The sequence below is a fragment of the Pinus tabuliformis genome, chromosome Q, assembly GCF_031772625.1.
Source record: "Pinus tabuliformis cultivar Carrire ecotype Pingquan chromosome Q, CPIR1, whole genome shotgun sequence".
In the NCBI taxonomy this organism is placed as follows: domain Eukaryota; kingdom Viridiplantae; phylum Streptophyta; class Pinopsida; order Pinales; family Pinaceae; genus Pinus; species Pinus tabuliformis.
Window position 1 is genome coordinate 416,999,434 of NC_142296.1, and position 17,987 is coordinate 417,017,420.

The window sequence follows — 17,987 nt, forward strand, 5'->3', positions numbered from 1 at the left end:
ACCTTTTCGCGTCCGAAATTTAAATTAACTCATGTGCATCTTCCAACGCAATCACCGTCAGATCTTACCCCTTCAAGTAGATGGCCACGATTAACTGAGCTATTAACTCACTTTTATAAATTATCGCGTCTGAAATTTAAATTAACTCTTGTGCATCTTCCGACATGATCACCGTTAAATCTGACCCCTTCAAGTAGACGATCACGATTAACCAAGCTATTATCTCAATTTTATAAATTATTGCATTCGATTTTAGAATTAACATCTGCACTTATTGGCACGCAATGACCATTAGATCTGTTGGATCTGTCCGATCGGACAATTCTGATCTTCTTCTGGGTTTCTCGCGAATTTGTCAAGTTTCCTTGTTCCACCAAACTTAGCACTTCTGCCAAGTTTATTTCTCATATGTCAAATTTAGGGTATCGCTAACTAACTCCGTGATTTCGAAATACATCCAAGTTATTTCAATGCACTGCAAGTGAAGATTTAAATGCGACAACACAAGATTATACAAAATCTAATTCTAAAGGGCTCAAACTAGAAATCAACAAAACTCATAAATATTTCAAAGGAAATTAAAACCTCCGGGATTTGACCATTCATGCACAGTACTCACGGAGATACAAAGAGATTCCAAATTTTACATTCCAATCCTCCTCAGCCAAAATCCCCTTCTACTAATTCAAAACTTACATAAATACATGTACATACAACAATCAGATCCTAAATCAATGGATCGAATTTGCCTAATCCTAGATAATATCTAATTTGCATAATATTCTCCTCAAGAATCTCAACTAAGCTTAAATACTTGAATTAATCACAAGATAATTCAAATCCCTGAATTCTAGCTCAAATCCTATCTAGAAAGCTTTGTAAAGTGATAGCTAAAGGATCCCACTCCTTTGCTTGTAAACTTTTTTTGTATTTTTGGAATAAAATTCGAAGTCTTTTATCTTCAAGCCTCATGCTCTTGCATCAATTTCTAAAATATATCTCAATACACTTGTTACATGGTTACTCTACTATGGATTTCAAAGGATAATCTGGTTTTTAATGTTCATGTTTGCATTCTTTCCAACATTGGCTCAGCCATTCGAGGAATTTCACATTATCTCATTTCTCATCACCATTAGAATGGTGCACCCCATATGGGATATAGAAAGTCATCATTTCCTTCTACTTCCATTGGCTCACCTAATGTTCTACTCTAACATCTCTCTACATTAGCTTAAGTCGTACCTTGTGACACTTGCAACAACCATCCAAGTAAAAAATCCCTAGGTTTGATGAGGTTATCAATGTCATCATATCATAACACTTTTTTGGCAATATTCAAATTAGGTTCTAGAGATTGTTTGTCTCATAGAAGTTCTTTACTATTATCTATGCCCATAAGGATGATGCGGATATCTACATCACTAGTTTTCCAACCACAACGTCATCAATGATGTTTTGAGATTATGTTATGACTGAATCAACCACTTTAGCCTCTTATCTATTACTGTAAAACAATTTTTTTAATATCATTATTGTGGGAGATTCCTTCCTCATTGTATAAAGCAATAAATTTGTTAATAATATTATGGTTTTGTAGGTGGTTTCTTCTCCTTTCTCCCAAGCCATCCTTGGTTCATTCTCTATCTCTCTCTCTTCAATATCATGATGATGTATTTTGGCTATATATTTGCTCCTAACCTTACATGTGAGGGGGAAAATATTATCACCTAAAACTATCTCATATCAAGATACAAGTAATTAATGAAACCAACATCATTAAGGTGAATTGTGGCATTAATATACCCACCAAATTAAGTGCTGAAAAACTATGGAACATTAGATTTTGTATATTTGTGCTAGTTTCCTTCATGAAACTCATGCAATTTCACAGGTTTTCTCCACAAAACTAACACAATTTCCACATTATCCTTCAAATACATGCAAGTTAGTAAATTCATTCAAAATGACATAATTTATTCAGGAAAATATGTCCACATTTCTTCAAGTCTAAGTTCCAAAAGGCTCTAGTCCATTTTTGTCTTTGGCGCAAGTAAATCATGAAGAAACATAGAGATCACTTTTCCTTAAGTGAACAAAAAATTGTCAAGTCCAACGGGAATGAACCTCTTCCACAATTCAACTATGAAATGATCCATGGGTATGCAATTCCAAAGTGTTCATTAGAGTTCATAGTTATTTTTATGATAGTACTTTAATTCTTGAGTTCCACCTTCTTGAGAATTATTGCATTTTGTGTGTGTGGGGAGGGAGGGCGGGGGGGTGGGGGGGGCGGAGGAGGGGGGAGAGAGAGACTCAGAATCATCAGGGACCCTCCTGAGGAGGAGGAAGATCCCACTGCTTGTTGCTTCTTCTTGGTGTTTTAAAATGCCATTTTATGTTACCATTTGCTTAATAAAGGTATACTTGATTCATTATTCAATGTGTCATTTTTGCTTGGTCATTTTATTTTTTACATATTTGTTTTTCTTATTTATTTTTATGATGCAACATACTAAGTCCATTACTTGGACAGATACTTTTTTGCTCACCTTGGCTAAACAATTATCCCAACACACATTCATTAAAATCTCAACTCCCAATAATTCATTATGGGGAATAATGGAACACTTACGAATCGAGGACTTCTAACTAAAATTGAGCGGGGTGGTTCATTTAATGATCATCTTCCATGAATGATCACATCAATAATGATAATTAAACATGCACAAGTGTTACCAATAACAATATGTCAAAATAAAACCTATACTAAAACCTCTAATGGCTCAAAGTTTTTAGTTATAGGAAACATTTGTTGAAACCTCGACTATGAATGACACAGGTTGTAGTAGACGTTTTTTCGAAGAAAAAAATCTCAATCTTACAACACTAAAATCCTTTGTAAAAACATATGGGACAAGGTGTTTTTCTCCCAGTGATTGGGAGGGGGTGCATGTTCCTAGTTCTAGGTCCATCCATTAAAGCACCAATAATCACACTTACTACGAATGACATAGGTTGTAATAGATGGGCTTTCAAAAAAAATTATCAATCTTACAACAATAAAATCCTTTGTAAAAGCATATGGGACAGGGTGTTTTTCTCCCGGTGATTAGGAGGGGGGGTTCATGTTCCTAGTTCTAGGTCCATCCATTAAAGCACCAATAATAACACTCATTCAAACCTATAGATTACCTAGTAGAAGACCGTACAACATATGGAGGAATATAAGTAGCAAATGCCTTATAATTTCCTTCCCTTTAAATTTGATGAGTTGATGAAATACCCAACAATTTTGGTCAAAACTCATTACTATCCCCTCTATCAATTATATATAATCAGTAAAAAGTAAAAACATTTTATTTATCTCAATGTAATAAAAAGAATAAAAATATACTATCTAAAACTATAATTTATAAATAATATAATATTATTTATAAAATAGTTTGTTTTATTAATTTTAACTAATTGTAACTATAATTACAAGGAAGGTGTCTCTTTTTGAAATTGGGGTATTCTTCTACCCTTTTCATCTCCATTTTACATATGTATGTCTGACTTTTTTCCCATTATCTTTCCCATTATCCATGATTTGAATGAGCAGCTGGAGTTTCGGCTACGATTCGGGCTAGGGAGGGAGCACCATATGGCAAGAATCTCAAGGTGGTTTTAATGTTCGTAAAAGAAAGTGCTCAACATCACCAGAGCTTGAATTCAGAGCTCTCCACCCCGTTATGAGCTCCAGTAGTATGATTTCGAAGCTGAATACATCGCTTTTGACGGTCAGATGGCCAAAGAGAGTGTATCCGAGGGAAACATAACCAAGACTTAAAGACTTACCATTTGTTTAGATATTATTCTTTTCATGTAGCAATGCTCTAATTTGGACTTGGTTCAAAGAATATACACTGAGACACTCATGCTTACATCATCATTACTATTTGCAGGCACTTTGGTATCACATTATCTAACAATGTGATCCCTAGCAATTACAACTTGGTTACCTATACACTATTCAACCATTAAATCCCTAGTGCAAAATTATGTGCCCAAGGTGGAGGTTATGATTTATTGGGAAAAAATGAGGGGAGATTATGCTAATTTCTATAGTGGAGATTGATAAAACTCAAAACAATGAGGTGTCTCCTCTCATTTATGGCATTTTTTGAGTGTTTGAGGCATTTTGATTAGAGGTCAAGAAGCCAATCATTTTATGCTTTATTTAGTGAACTTGTTGAGTTTAGTAATCTAGGCACCTCAAGTTCTTTTGATCTTGGAACTTTGAGTTTTTCTCTTGTCATATTCATAAGGAAGCCAATGCTTTAGGCATATTTCTCTTTTGCTCTTGACACCTTGAGTTGTTATCTTCTCATATTCATAAGGAAGCCAATGCTTTGGGCCTATTTCTTGCCATCAAGGATAGACATAATCACCTAAGTCATTATTATCCATGTGACTCTACATAGGTTTGTACAATTCTTAGGAGGGTGGTGTTTCAAATAGAGAGCTCTAGGCCACAATTCCTAACCTTAATAACAATGTCTAGTCCCAACTCAATGTTTTCATGGCTAGGAACACATAATTAGAGGAAAAAGTGGCAATATAAGGTGTTCTACTTGAAAAACTTATAGTATAACACAACTTCCATGTCTAGTTGATTGTGCATACTCTTGGAAGCTCTAATCCCATGATTTCTCCTCCATAAACTTCGTTGGATCTCTCAAAGAAGTGATTATGGAGGAAGGCCCAATCTAGTAGATCTAAGGAGATATGGATGCCAATGAAGAAATCATTGAACCAAAAGAAGAGGACAATAGCATAACAAAACTTCCATGTCCAAATGATTGTGGATACTACTGGAAGATCTAATCCCAAGTTTTCTCCTCCACAAACTTCATTTGGATCTCTCAAAGAAGTGATAATGGAGGAAGGCCCAATGTAGTAGATCTAAGGAGATATGGATGCCAATGAATAAATTGTTGAACCTAAAGAAGAGAACAATTAGTATTCCTACAATGGTTATGATTTTCAGTTACTTACTAGGTTTATGTTTTGCAAAATGAAACCTTTTCTAGGATAATTTATTATAATCTATAATGATTTATGTTTTGCAAAATGAAACCTTTTCTAGGATATTTTGTTATAATCTATAATGATAAGGTTAACAAATTTTTTAAGAAACTTGTAGTAGCCTAAGGAGGTGTAGGTAGGGCCCTTGCTCATTTGAAAATTTGAAAATCTTAGTATCAAAGTCTCCTAGTGAATTGTATTATGTGGCCCTAGCTTTCCCTTAATACAATTTCTACCTACTTCAATTTTAAAAAAAAATACTAAATCACTGGTAAATAAATAAATAAATAACAAGCTTTTAAAAATCAAGAAAAAATGCATGCTATCATCAAGGACGAAGTGTAAAATTTAGTGCCAAGGTTGCAATTACTTCAAGATAGGGTTTCATGAGGAAGAGTTTTGGTTTCAAAGACTTGTAGTTTCAATTATTTGTGGCTTTGGAAATTGTTGGTTTTTTCAACACTTAATGGCTCCAACTCCAATAATTACTGGTTTATACAAAGACATGTTGATGATTTTGGATTAAGGTGTGACTGAGGTTTTTTTTTGCTTTGTTGGTTCTTGAGTTAAAGAACAAGCATCTTGATATGTGCTCAAATATATGATTTTAAACTTTTGGAGTTTTCATGTATTTTATTTGGAAGAATTATCTCTTTTGACTTTGTAGTGTACATTTCAAGGTTGAATCACTTGTATTTTTACCGATTATTAATGTCAAAAAACAAACTTTTGAATACAGGGTTAGAGGAGTGTTAGGATGCTACAAGAAGTAGAAGTAGAGATTTTGATTGAGATACATGGTTTGAACATCTTCTAAGAATTACATAGTTTTCACAAATTTTCATATGAGCTGTGAACAAAGGCAGAAGCTCCATTGGGCACCCAATATCCTGCAGACCATTCTGCACTTTTATCTTCAATCAAATCAACACTTTATTCAACAACACAGCTTTAACTTGCACACAAATTAAACAAAATCACATTAGCTTGTCCCATTATTCCCCATCTAGAACAGGCCAAGATGGCCATAATACCCAAATATCCATAAATCAAGTATATATATACTAACACTTTCAATTTGCAAAATATGGTCAATTATTCATGCATAAAAATTAGCATCATCTACGTGAATAAACAAATAGAAACACATCAAGAACTCAGTAAAATAGAAGCTTTTTGGCTATACACCAATTAAATAGGTTCATCAATTGAATTTCACAGCAGTTTCCTTAGGATGCCTCTTATGTAGGGAAGTTAAATAGAAGATGCCATAAAATATCCAATATTTTAGAGAATAACCAATATAGATACCTGAAACTTTTACGAAATACATCGCTCTTGACGGTCAGATGGCCAGAAAGAGCATATTCAAGGGCAACATAACCGAGAGTCCCAACAGTCTGGGTGTTGTAGTGGCTTTTCTCCTCTTCTTCTTTCTTCAACTTGGTCAAACCAAAGTCTGTGACAATAACATTGAGATGGATGTCCAGCAACACGTTTGCAACCTTAATGTCCCTATGAATGATAGTCGACTTGACAAATTCAGGGAGATAAGTCAGACCCCTTGGCTATGCCCACTATGATTTTACACCGCGTGGACTATAACAAACAAGTTGATATTTTTGAATTGAAGAGGTAGTTATCCAGACTGTCGTTTTCCATTAAATCAAAAACCAAAAGCTGCTCGCTAATCTATCCATCTTTGTTGAATTTGATGCAGTAGCCTCTGAGAGGAACAAGGTTGTGGTGCTTAATACTGCTATTGACACGCAGTTCATGGCTCAAATCCACACCTCATTTTATCTTATCAAAGTACTTTAATCTCTTCACAGCTATCCGTGATCCGTTTGGAAGCATACCTCGGTAAACAGTGTTGAAACCTCCTTCTCCTCTGGGGTGTGCAGTTCAACTTCATGTCGGACGAATCCACCCTTCTCTCGAAGGTTCTTACATTTCCAATTCTGAGGAAGATGCTGGAATCCAACACCAGGCTTTGAGGGCTCACATTGCAGTCGTGTAGAATTTCTGCAAATTCTCTACAAATCTACCTCTGAGATCTCTGTAGAAAATCTGACTGTAGATTAACCCGATAATGCAATATACCAAAGCAAAATATTATAATCTACTTCTACTTTCAAACTTGCGGAAGCTTAAAGTTGAGCAAGATCGAGCTGAACACATATAACCAGAAGAAGAAGAATCAATGCACATGAAACACAGAAAATACTTAGGGGAAAGCTGCAGCTAAAAAACCCACTATCCGTATTATCATACAAGGTGGAAATACATCAGAATTATACAAAGCCTTAGCTCTCATAGCTAGCCAGCTCTCAATATAATCCTCCTAGATGCTCACAGGCAAACAAGGCTTTTCACAATCCTTCTCCTCTGCCCTCCAAGCCCTTATTTCCTTGCGCAATTTCTCCGGGTGATCCTCCTATTACTAAGTGTAACACTGATCACTCACACTGATCTCACACCCTGTAAAACTGTGCAATCCTCTTGTGCATTAATCCTTATGCATGGATGAGTTTCCTTTATAGGAAAACTCATGCAACTGATAGTAACCTGTCCTTGACATTTAGCTCAACTGGGTCTTTCTCTGAATAGACACGCATGAGTTTTTGATGAGAGAATCTTTAGTTATTTGGAGTACACTAGTTGGATGCATGCATGCATTAACTGACTGAACTCACAATTAGTTCCTCAAACAGTTTGGAACTAATTTAACTGGACTTAACTCAGTAAACTGAGCTAACTGATTACAACTCAAATATAACTCAATTTTATCTCCTTAATTAAGGGATAATATCCTTAATTTAAGGGATAGCTGTTGCATGACTGCACAATGACTTCTAACTTGAATTTCTCCAACTAATTAATCCAAGATGAATTAATTAATTATTTTTCAAGCAGCTGGTGAGACTAAATTTGAATTTTAATTCAAGGACAAACTAAAATTGGAATATATTGGATTCTATTTTTATCATTTCTTATTGCTATTTTTAACACTCCCTCTCAACAAGAAAGGAATTCAACTCGATCCCGATCCTAGACCTTTGGAATGTTCTGCATGCAACACATCTCTCTAGTGTTGTTGCTCTAGCAATCTCCAGAAACAAAAAACATCCAACCTAAATCAAAATGATGCATCTGTCATCAAAGTCTCTAACTACTATTGCCTTTGTCGATTGAAAACTCTGTGCTTCTGCTGACTCGGCCTTTCTACATTGTTGTCAATCCTTCTCTACACTCTTCAGTATCTGAATGCTCTAGCCTTTGTCACTTTGATCTCTGACTGCATCAATCCCATTGATTCCTCCCGCTACTATGTACTTTGGGCTCCCGTAGCAAGTTACGATCCATGAGATAAAACCTCTCAATGGACCCTGCCCAATTTCTACCTTCTTGGGACTATCACTTCACATCGCCCCACCTCACACCTAGAGGTATGGCCGCATGTGATCCCTTTGCTGAATTGGCTCAAAATTTCCCCCTACTCGAGGTCTCTGCATGAGTGGATGCCTCCACTCGGTCTCCTCTAAGCATCTCCAATTGTGGCTCCTCCACAATTGTCTGAGACTTCTTCTGGGGCTGTATGTTGAGCATTAATTTACTCTCCCTCTCAACCACCAAGTCTCTAACATTTTCCTTGCTCCTCAAGGCTTTGCATGCATCTTGAACCTCAAGAGCATACAGGTTCTTTACTCGTGAACTGATCTGCTTCACCTGTCTCGTGGTGATGTGTCTAAGGAAAACCTTTCCCTGACTGAAGACAACATTGTAGCCTTTGTCCTCCAACATCACGATCGATACCAAATTCTTCTTCAGTCTAGGCACATACTTCACATCTACCAAGGTGATAAGAGCTCCATGCTCCCTCTGAAAAGCAACCATGCCCACTCCTGAAACACTATGCCTTTCATCGTCACCCATCTCTATGTGCATCTTGAGGTCTTTCTCCTCCAAGGTACTAAATAAACTTTTATCGCCGGTCATGTGGAATGAGGCTCCACTATCAAGAAACCAACCACAACCCATAATCAATGACACCATGCATTTTGATGAGGGTAATTTCCATCTTGAACTGAGAGGCTAATGCCTCACCTTCCGAGGATCCCTTCTTGGACTTCTTCGATGGGCAATTAGTCGCATAATGTCCCATCTTGTTTTTTTTTTTTTGTGAGTATGATATGAATTTGATTTTCACCTGCAACCCCAAACTTCAAACTTCAAACTCTCTTCTCCGTATACTATTCACTGCTCTGATAAACTTGGCTCTGATACCATGTAGAATTTCTGCAAATTCTCTACAAATCTACCTCTGAGATCTCTGTAGAAAATATGACTGTAGATTAACACGATAATGCAATATACCAAAGCAAAATACTGTAATCTACTTCTGCTATCAAACTTTTGGAAGCTTAAAGTAGAGCAAGATCGATCGAAACACATATAACCAGAAGAAGAAGAATCAATGCACATGAAACACAGAAAATACTTAGGGGAAAGCCGCAGCTAAAAACCCCACTATCTGTATTATCATACAAGGTGGAAATACATCAGAATTATGCAAAGCCTTAGCTCTCACGGCTAGCCAGCTCTTAGTACAATCCTCCTGGATGCTCACAGGAAAATAAGGCTTCTCACAAACCTTCTCCTCTGCCCTCCAAGCCCCTATTTCCTTTCGCAGTTTCTCTGGGTGATCCTCGTATTACCAAGTGTAACACTGATCACTCACACTGATCTCACACCCTGTAAAATGTGCAATCCTCCTGTGCATTAATCCTTCTGCATGGATGAGTTTCCTTTATAGGAAAACTCATGCAACTGATAGTAACATGTCCTTGACATTTAGCTCAACTGGGTCTTTCTCTGAATAGACATGCATGAGTTTCTGATGAGAGAATCTTCAGTTATTTGGAGTACACTAGTTGGATGCATGCATGCATTAACTGACTGAACTCACAATTAGTTCCTCAAACAGTTTGGAACTAATTTAACTGGACTTAACTCAGTAAACTGAGCTAACTAATTACAACTCAAATATAACTCAATCTTATCTCCTTAATTAAGGGATAATCTCCTTAATTTAAGGGATAACTGTTGCATGACTACACAAAGAATTCTAACTTGAATTTCTCCAACTAATTAATCCAAGATGAATTAATTAATTATTTTTCAAGTAGCTAGTGAGACTAAATTCGAATTTTAATTCAAGGACAAATTAAAATTGGAATATATTGGATTCTACTTTTATAATTTCTTGTTGTTATTTTTAACAAGTCGCTGAACAACTGAGCTCCTATCCCGGTCCATGTTTCCAGATGCCTATGAAATTTGTTTAAACAAACGGTCATCGTGTAGTTAGTGGGCAAGACGAAGGATCAATGGTGTGCATCCATGAAAAGTGAAGTATCTTAACTAAATCATTAATGCTTTCATAGCAGTGAGATTCTTCTTCCTTGGAACATTGGTCAACCATTCATGGATAAGCATCAAGATCTTCACTTATGTTCAGCGGACAAGATCCAGGGCCAACTTCGAATGAAATGTTCAATGTCTCTACCTTAATTAATGTGAAATTAAGCAAAAATGTAATAGATAACTAGAAGCTCTGGTCCACGACAACGTATGGGATTGCGAGAGCAGCATTTCAAAATATGGTCGAGGCCACCCAGAACGAATTGTAATGGACTATTAGATTGAATTGTAACTAACTGATACCTATTTCAATCGTCTAACATCAAAATCAATGGCCCATGACTAAATATGTGGCATTGGAGGGAAGTTTTTATTTAATTGTAACTAACTAATCCCTGTTTTTAATCCGATGGTATACACTATTTCAATCACCTAACATCAAAATCAATGGCCCATGATTGAGCAGGTGGCATGGGAGGGGAGTTGTTTTCCGAGGGAACGCCTTACGATGTAATAAATATTGATTTAAGGGTTATTTTAAATGTATGAAGTTGGAGAATTAAAACCAAGACTTACAAGATAGGCTACATGTATAAATTGGCAAAATGAAAGGTGTTTTGAGTTCGTTTCACTCAAACTAAATTCTTCCAAAATGTGTGTGTGTGTGGAGAGAGAGAGAGAGAGAGAGAGAGAGAGAGAGATTAATGCTATGTTTATAATATATAATATTATATTGTAATAAATTTTTTATGTATTTGGTTCCAATTTTATTAAAGTTAAAAAAGTTATTTCTTTTGTAGAAAAAGATAAAAGTTCTTTTATTACAAAAAATGAGAATTACTATAATTGATAAGGATAATTAGTTGTATAAATATTTGGTTGATAGTTGGGAGAAGTTATTCACTCTAACTAAAGCTAGACATAATGCTTTGATAATCCTCTTTGGATTTTCTAGCCACACCAAACATCACCTTTTGCTCCTATTTTAATGATGACATCAAAAGTTTTTTGTAAGAAAATTAAATTCATTGGTATATGCCATAATTTTATTTGGATGATTGTAGTGGAAACATGGCCATTTGCACCTAGAAAATTTATCGTTATCTTTGAAATTTATCAATATATTCATATTGTCCCCTAGTCTACAATCATTCTTACAAACATGGTTTAGCTTATAATTGATTCATAAATCAAAACTTATACACTTCTTTACATGTAAAATTATATTATCTTTTTTTCCAGGGAAAAGGCGTAATTTTATTAATGAAAACAAAATTACATTTTGTGTCAACTAAGAAACATAACACCATCTAGTCAATGACTGATGATAATCAGAAACATACAGAAAGAAAAAATAATCTACATGATGGGAAAAGCTAGGCTTTTCTCCCCTTCTTTTTCTCAACCTTTCTCCATTCCCCTTTTGATGACACAGAAGAGACAAGTGCAAGTTGATTCCCAACATCTTGTTTAGCATTGTCCTTGTCTAAGTCTGAATTGTCTGATGAGTGAATACGCTTGTTCCCACTGGTGTCCCTTTCTTTTGGTATCATGTCTGATTGCACCGGATGGTTCCGAGTTTCAGTTGGGTCTTGTGGGGTTTCCCCCTATGTTTCTAGTTCTGTTGGTGTCTGGTTATTCCCCTTGGGTGAGGTTTCATCCTCAACATCGCCCTCCTCCTCTTCGAATTCTAGTGGGGGATATTGCCAACCTTTGGACTGTTTCCCAAACTTCTTCTTTCTTCAGGTGTCTTTTTTAGCTTCTGGACACGTATTATGAAGGTGCCTTGTTTGCCTGCAATTCCTACACCTGAAAGCTGTGTTCTCATAATCTAAAATCTGTGTCCAAATCCGCTTGTTGTGGATTAGGTGAATGTTGTCTGGTAGGCCTTTGCTGAGGTCTACTTCTACACATATACATGCAAAGGTGTAGACCCTTTCCTCCACTCATTGGGTATCAGTCTTGATGTACTGCCCAATGTTGTTTCCTATGCCTGCTAGGACCGGGTTGTCCCAGAAATGGAGGGGAAGATTGTGCAGCTGAACCCAAACCGACATTCTAGAGATGACCATGGTATTTGCATCGAATTCTAGAAATGAGGGAATGGTGAAGAGGCCCGTCGAACCCTAGAACCATGGTCCTTCCTATAAGATTGTGTCTCTAGCCTCAGAGGTTGGAAACTTTACGATAAAGAAACCTTTGGAGCATAGATGAATTTCACAATCTAATGAACAGTTAGTTAAATTCTAGTGAAAACATTCTATTGGTATTGGCCAGAAGCAGTTGAATCGACATATAATGGCTTGTGATTCGGATGAGGCACAATGTTCATATGTTTTTGGAGTGTCTATGTTTAGTTTTGGGGTGTAGTTCAGTTTCTCCACTATGTATGGGCTTGGTGACTTTCCTACTTGTTTTGTTGGTTCAAATGCATTGCTTCAAATGCATCACTCTATCTAATATATTTACCCAAATGAGTAATGAACTCTTGACAGGGCTTTTTAGGAAAATTTTAATGCAGACAGTAATTACCAGTTGCTTGGAGTTGATATCTTCCTTGTTGTTGCAGGTTTGTATTGCTTCAGATGTTCCATTTGTCCCCATGCTTTGTTTGTTCCAGATGATGTAGCAGGACGGAACAGAGTTCGACCCTGTTGTGCCAGTTTATAGGGCTTGTTTCGGACCTGACTTGATGGTGCGGAGGAATGTGTGGTAGTCCTAAAACCACAACCATTTCCCCCCTATTTTCTCAAAAGACTGGGTACCGAACTGTGCTAGACACCCCTCCGACGCAGTGTCAATAGGCAACTGTGAGGGTTTTAGAAGCCCCTGTATCTTAGAAAAATCGTTAATCAGGGCATTCCGCAGATCTGTGCATGGTGAAATGAGAATGGACGAGTCCGCAGCGGAAAAAGGGCAGTGACCACATTGTATGCCCGGAAAGCAGGATTGATGATGCCCATCGACCCTTTCCTTCTTAAGTGTAGTAGCTAGTAGCTGCTACTGCCCACAACGACTTTCGTCTCGGCCGCAAGGGGTTTGTTCGGGGAAATGCATGCATCCACTCCAATAGGAAAGAGATGACACCAAAATACTAGAGTGGGGGAGCGAGGGCCGTGAAGTAGAGAAAGACCATGATTGAAACCCCTTGTGAGTCCCATGCATACCCACATCCAGGTAGACCACATTTCTTTGGAGATACTGTAGCTTTGTGCGCCCATCAGAGGCCTATTGCCTCTAACCCCAGATTGTCATTAGCGACCACCGAGGGGCAGAACTTGGTTATCAGTCCCAAACTTGCACCTCCCCACAGTGAAACCCTAATGCTCACGACTGCCATTTTTCCAACCTTCGGTGGTATCCTAATTATGTTCCTAAGGGTAAAATTAAAATTATCTTATCTTATCTACATAAGGATTGGAGAGCATTTTCTTTGGGTAATAATTTGTCCTTTAATGCCTTAGATAATAACAAATACACACACATGAATTTAATTTAAAAATCCACTAAAACAACAGTGGAAGTAAACATATACTCACATATGACACTTTATAACTTGAGTATTTGTATTTTCATACACAAAAAGACACATATATTAACAATTACTTCAATATGGAAGTCCAGCTGATGGCTACCAACCAAATTTTACTTTTAGATTCATTAACAATAATAGTGTAGTCAATTTCAACTTGTGATGCAGTTCCTAGAATTGATATGTGTAGTTTCTTTTGTGATGGATCTCAAGAGATCATATTCACAATCCATTTGATAAGCATCCATTGGATCAATATTTTTACCTTGATATGCTATACACACATCTTTTTCTTCACCATTATTATCATCATCAACATCACTTTCATTCCAAAAATAATTAGCAACCTTACCACCAACACCATCATCTTCATCTATTGACATCAATTCATGTTCATCTAAATATTTGAAATTATTTATTTTTTTATTTACTTATTAGTAATTTTAATTTTAAAAAGAAAATATTATTGACTAACTATTAAAAATTTTAAAAGTAATTCATTGTATATAATTTTTAATTTAATTCATTTTAATTTTTTCAGCATATTTGAAATTATTAATCTTTGATTTTCTTATTATTAATTTTATTTTTAAAAGAAAATGTTATTAATAATATTATTATTATTATTATTATTTTCCCTTTATCTTGGTCAAACTAGTCGTTATCATGTCATTTCTAGCTGTTATTTTTTAGCCGTTGAGTCATGGATTCTCTGCCCTGTCTATTTAATGTGCTAAATGTGATCTGCTCATTCAACTTGTCCTGATGATGAACCACACTGGATGGTTCGAAACGCGTCGACATAAGTTTTTCTATGTGATTTTCGCCGAAGATTCTTCAAAAAATTGATATGGATCACAGAAGTCTCAGTTCAATAAAATTTTCATGGTTAATTTAAAAACAAACAAATAAAAACATTAAAAATTAATTTTTTTTTTCTAAACAAATTTCTGTGTTTTTTTTTTTTTTAATTATTAAAAAAATTTCAACATTTTCTTTTAAATTTTCAATTTCTTTTTAAAAAATTTTGTTTCTATAGTAAAAAAAAAAAAAAAAAACAAAAATTTAACCCGCCCCCACCGAGCAGGGGGCGAGCGGCTGTCCGATTCCCGAAATCGGACAACCGCCCACCCGGGAATCGGACAGCCGCCCACCGAGGAATCGGACAGTCGCCCGCCCGCCGCTCGATGGGGGCGGGTTAAAAAAAAAAATGGAAATTGGAAATTTTAAAGAAAAAATTGAAAAAATTTTAATAATTTTTTTTTTAATAAAAAAAAGCATAAATTTGTTTTAAAAAAATAATAATAATAATAGTCTTTTTATTTGTTTGTTTTTAAATTAACAATGAAAATTTTATAAAAAACATTTTTTTTTAAATCAAAAAAACAGTTTTTTATACATTTAAAATGTTTTTTGATTTTTTTTTTTTTTTTTAAAAGACATATATTTTAAAAATTTTCATATTTTCTTTTTTTTCTAATAATTTCAATTTATTTTTGTTTATTTTTATTTTTTTTAAATGTTTTTAAAATTAATTTTACTAGTTTTTAATTTTTTTTTGAGTTAATTCTCTATTTTTGTTTAATCTAGTTTGTTTTTAATTTTCTTTTTTTTTCCTAGTTTTTTTAATGTTTTTTAGTTTTTTTATTTTTAGTTACTTAACTATATATATATATATATATATATATATATATATATTCTTAATTTTTTATTTTTTTTTTCCAAATTCTTTTATGGTTTATGAAATAATTTTTTTTTAACTTTTTTTTTTGTCTTTTTTATATATATATTTATATTTATGTTTTTTTAGCTAATCAGCATTTAAAAAAAAAATAATAATAAAACAACTTGAAAATTCGTTTAAAAAAAAAAAAAAATTGGAGATAATAAATTTTAAAGTGTGAAAAATAAGTCCTCTAAAAAGAAGGTATGCTGCATCAACATGTTGCATCTACACATTTCAAAATCAACATGAAAATCACTAATATTTAAAAACAGATATTTATATTTGATATATAAGAAAATTTAGAATGTCAAAAATATGCTCCCAACAAAAAGAAGTGTATTCTGTTTAACCACTTTTGAAAATCGGGTCACGTTTTTACTACCCCTACGAAACGGGTAATCATATCGATTATTTAAAGTGACAAAAACTATGCTCTAAAAAAAATATGTGTGTTCTGGATCGCCCCTTTTCAAAATCGGGTCAATTTTTTGCTATCTCTACGAAATGGGTAACAGTATCAGTTCCCGTTTCAAAGTTTACATTGTTCATCAGTTATTTTGTTTTCATTCTCTTTGACGTGTGTAATCTAAAAATCATACTCACTAATAAATGTTAACCACCTTGCTTGTCTATCATTTAAATTAAGTTGATCAATCAGATATTTGAGACTAACATTATTTGTCCTTAGCTGGAATCTTCCCCCTATTAAATAATGCCTCTACATCTTAAATGCATGAATGATTGTTGCTAATTCTAGATCATGAGTAGCATAATTCTTCTCATGTTATTTCAATTTCCTGGATTTGTAGAAAATGACATGACCATCCTTCTTTAAGAATCCCTCTAGACCTTTCTTGATTGCATCTGTACATAGCATAATTTCTTTATTGGGGCCAGCCATTTTAAAATTGGAGTTGTGTTCAAACGTTGTTTTAGTTTGTCAAAACTATTTTGACAATTTTGACTCCACTCAAATCTGATCCCCTTGTTTTGTAGATTAGTGATTAGATAGGAAAGTTTAGAGAATCCCTCTATAAATATCCTATAATATCCTATGATGCCCATAAAGGATCTGTCTTCTTCTACATTCTTGGGTGTTTTCCACTCCATAATTGCTTTTATTTTCTTAGAATCCACAACAATTCTTTCTTCTAGTATTACCTGTCCTAGATAATGAATTTGTTGCTAGTAAAATGAACATTTGCTAAACTTAGCACACATTTCATTGTCTCTTAGAGTTTGAAGGACCATCTTCAGATGTTGGTCATGTTCTTCCTTACTCTTTGAGTATACCCTAATATTGTCTATAAAGACAATCACAAACTTATCTAGGAATGGCCTTAATACATTGTTCATGTGACACATGACTATAGCAGGTGCATTAATCAACCCAAATGGAAGTACTACAAATTCATAGTGCCCATATCGTATGTGAAAGGTTTTCTTGTGTATGTGCTCATCTGTAATCCTGATTTGATGATATCCCCACCTTAGATAAATTTTAGAGAATATGGAAGCTCCTCTAACTTGATCAAATAAGTCATCTATTCTTGGCAAGGGATATTTATTTTTTATAGTCATATTATTCAATTGTCTATAATCTATGCACAATCTCAATATTTTGTCTTTCTTTTTAACAAATAACACAGGTGCTCCCGCAGGAGATACACTTGGTCATATGTACTTTTTGTCCAATAATTCTTGCAATGGAATTTTTAGCTCCATTAGTTTAGGGATACTCATTTTGTATGGGGCCCTGGAAAATTGAACAACATCAGGTATAAAATCAATGGTAAATTCAATATCTCTTCTTGGAGGAAGTCTTGGTATTTCTTTCGGAAATGCATCCTTGATCTGTTACAATACAGGATATTCTTCTAATGAGGGTTGTTGCTTATTTTCATATAAATCTTGTACTTGAACAGTGAAAAATTGACATCCTTTTCTAACATATCTCTTCAGTGCATAGATTTGTCTAACAGAATTTTTCTTGGAATTCCCTGAACCACGCAAGCTTTTCCTTCATCATCAACACAGGTAAAGAACTTCTTCAAGTAGTTTAATATTAATTTATGTGTTTCTAACCACTCCATTCATATGAGGATATCATAATATCCTAATGGTAAGATGTTTAAATTAAGGGTGGTTTGTATTCCATTCAAATTTATTTTGCAGTCCTTACTGATTTCAGTAACTTTTCTCTTCGTTCTTGTGGTCAACTGTACAAATCAGGGC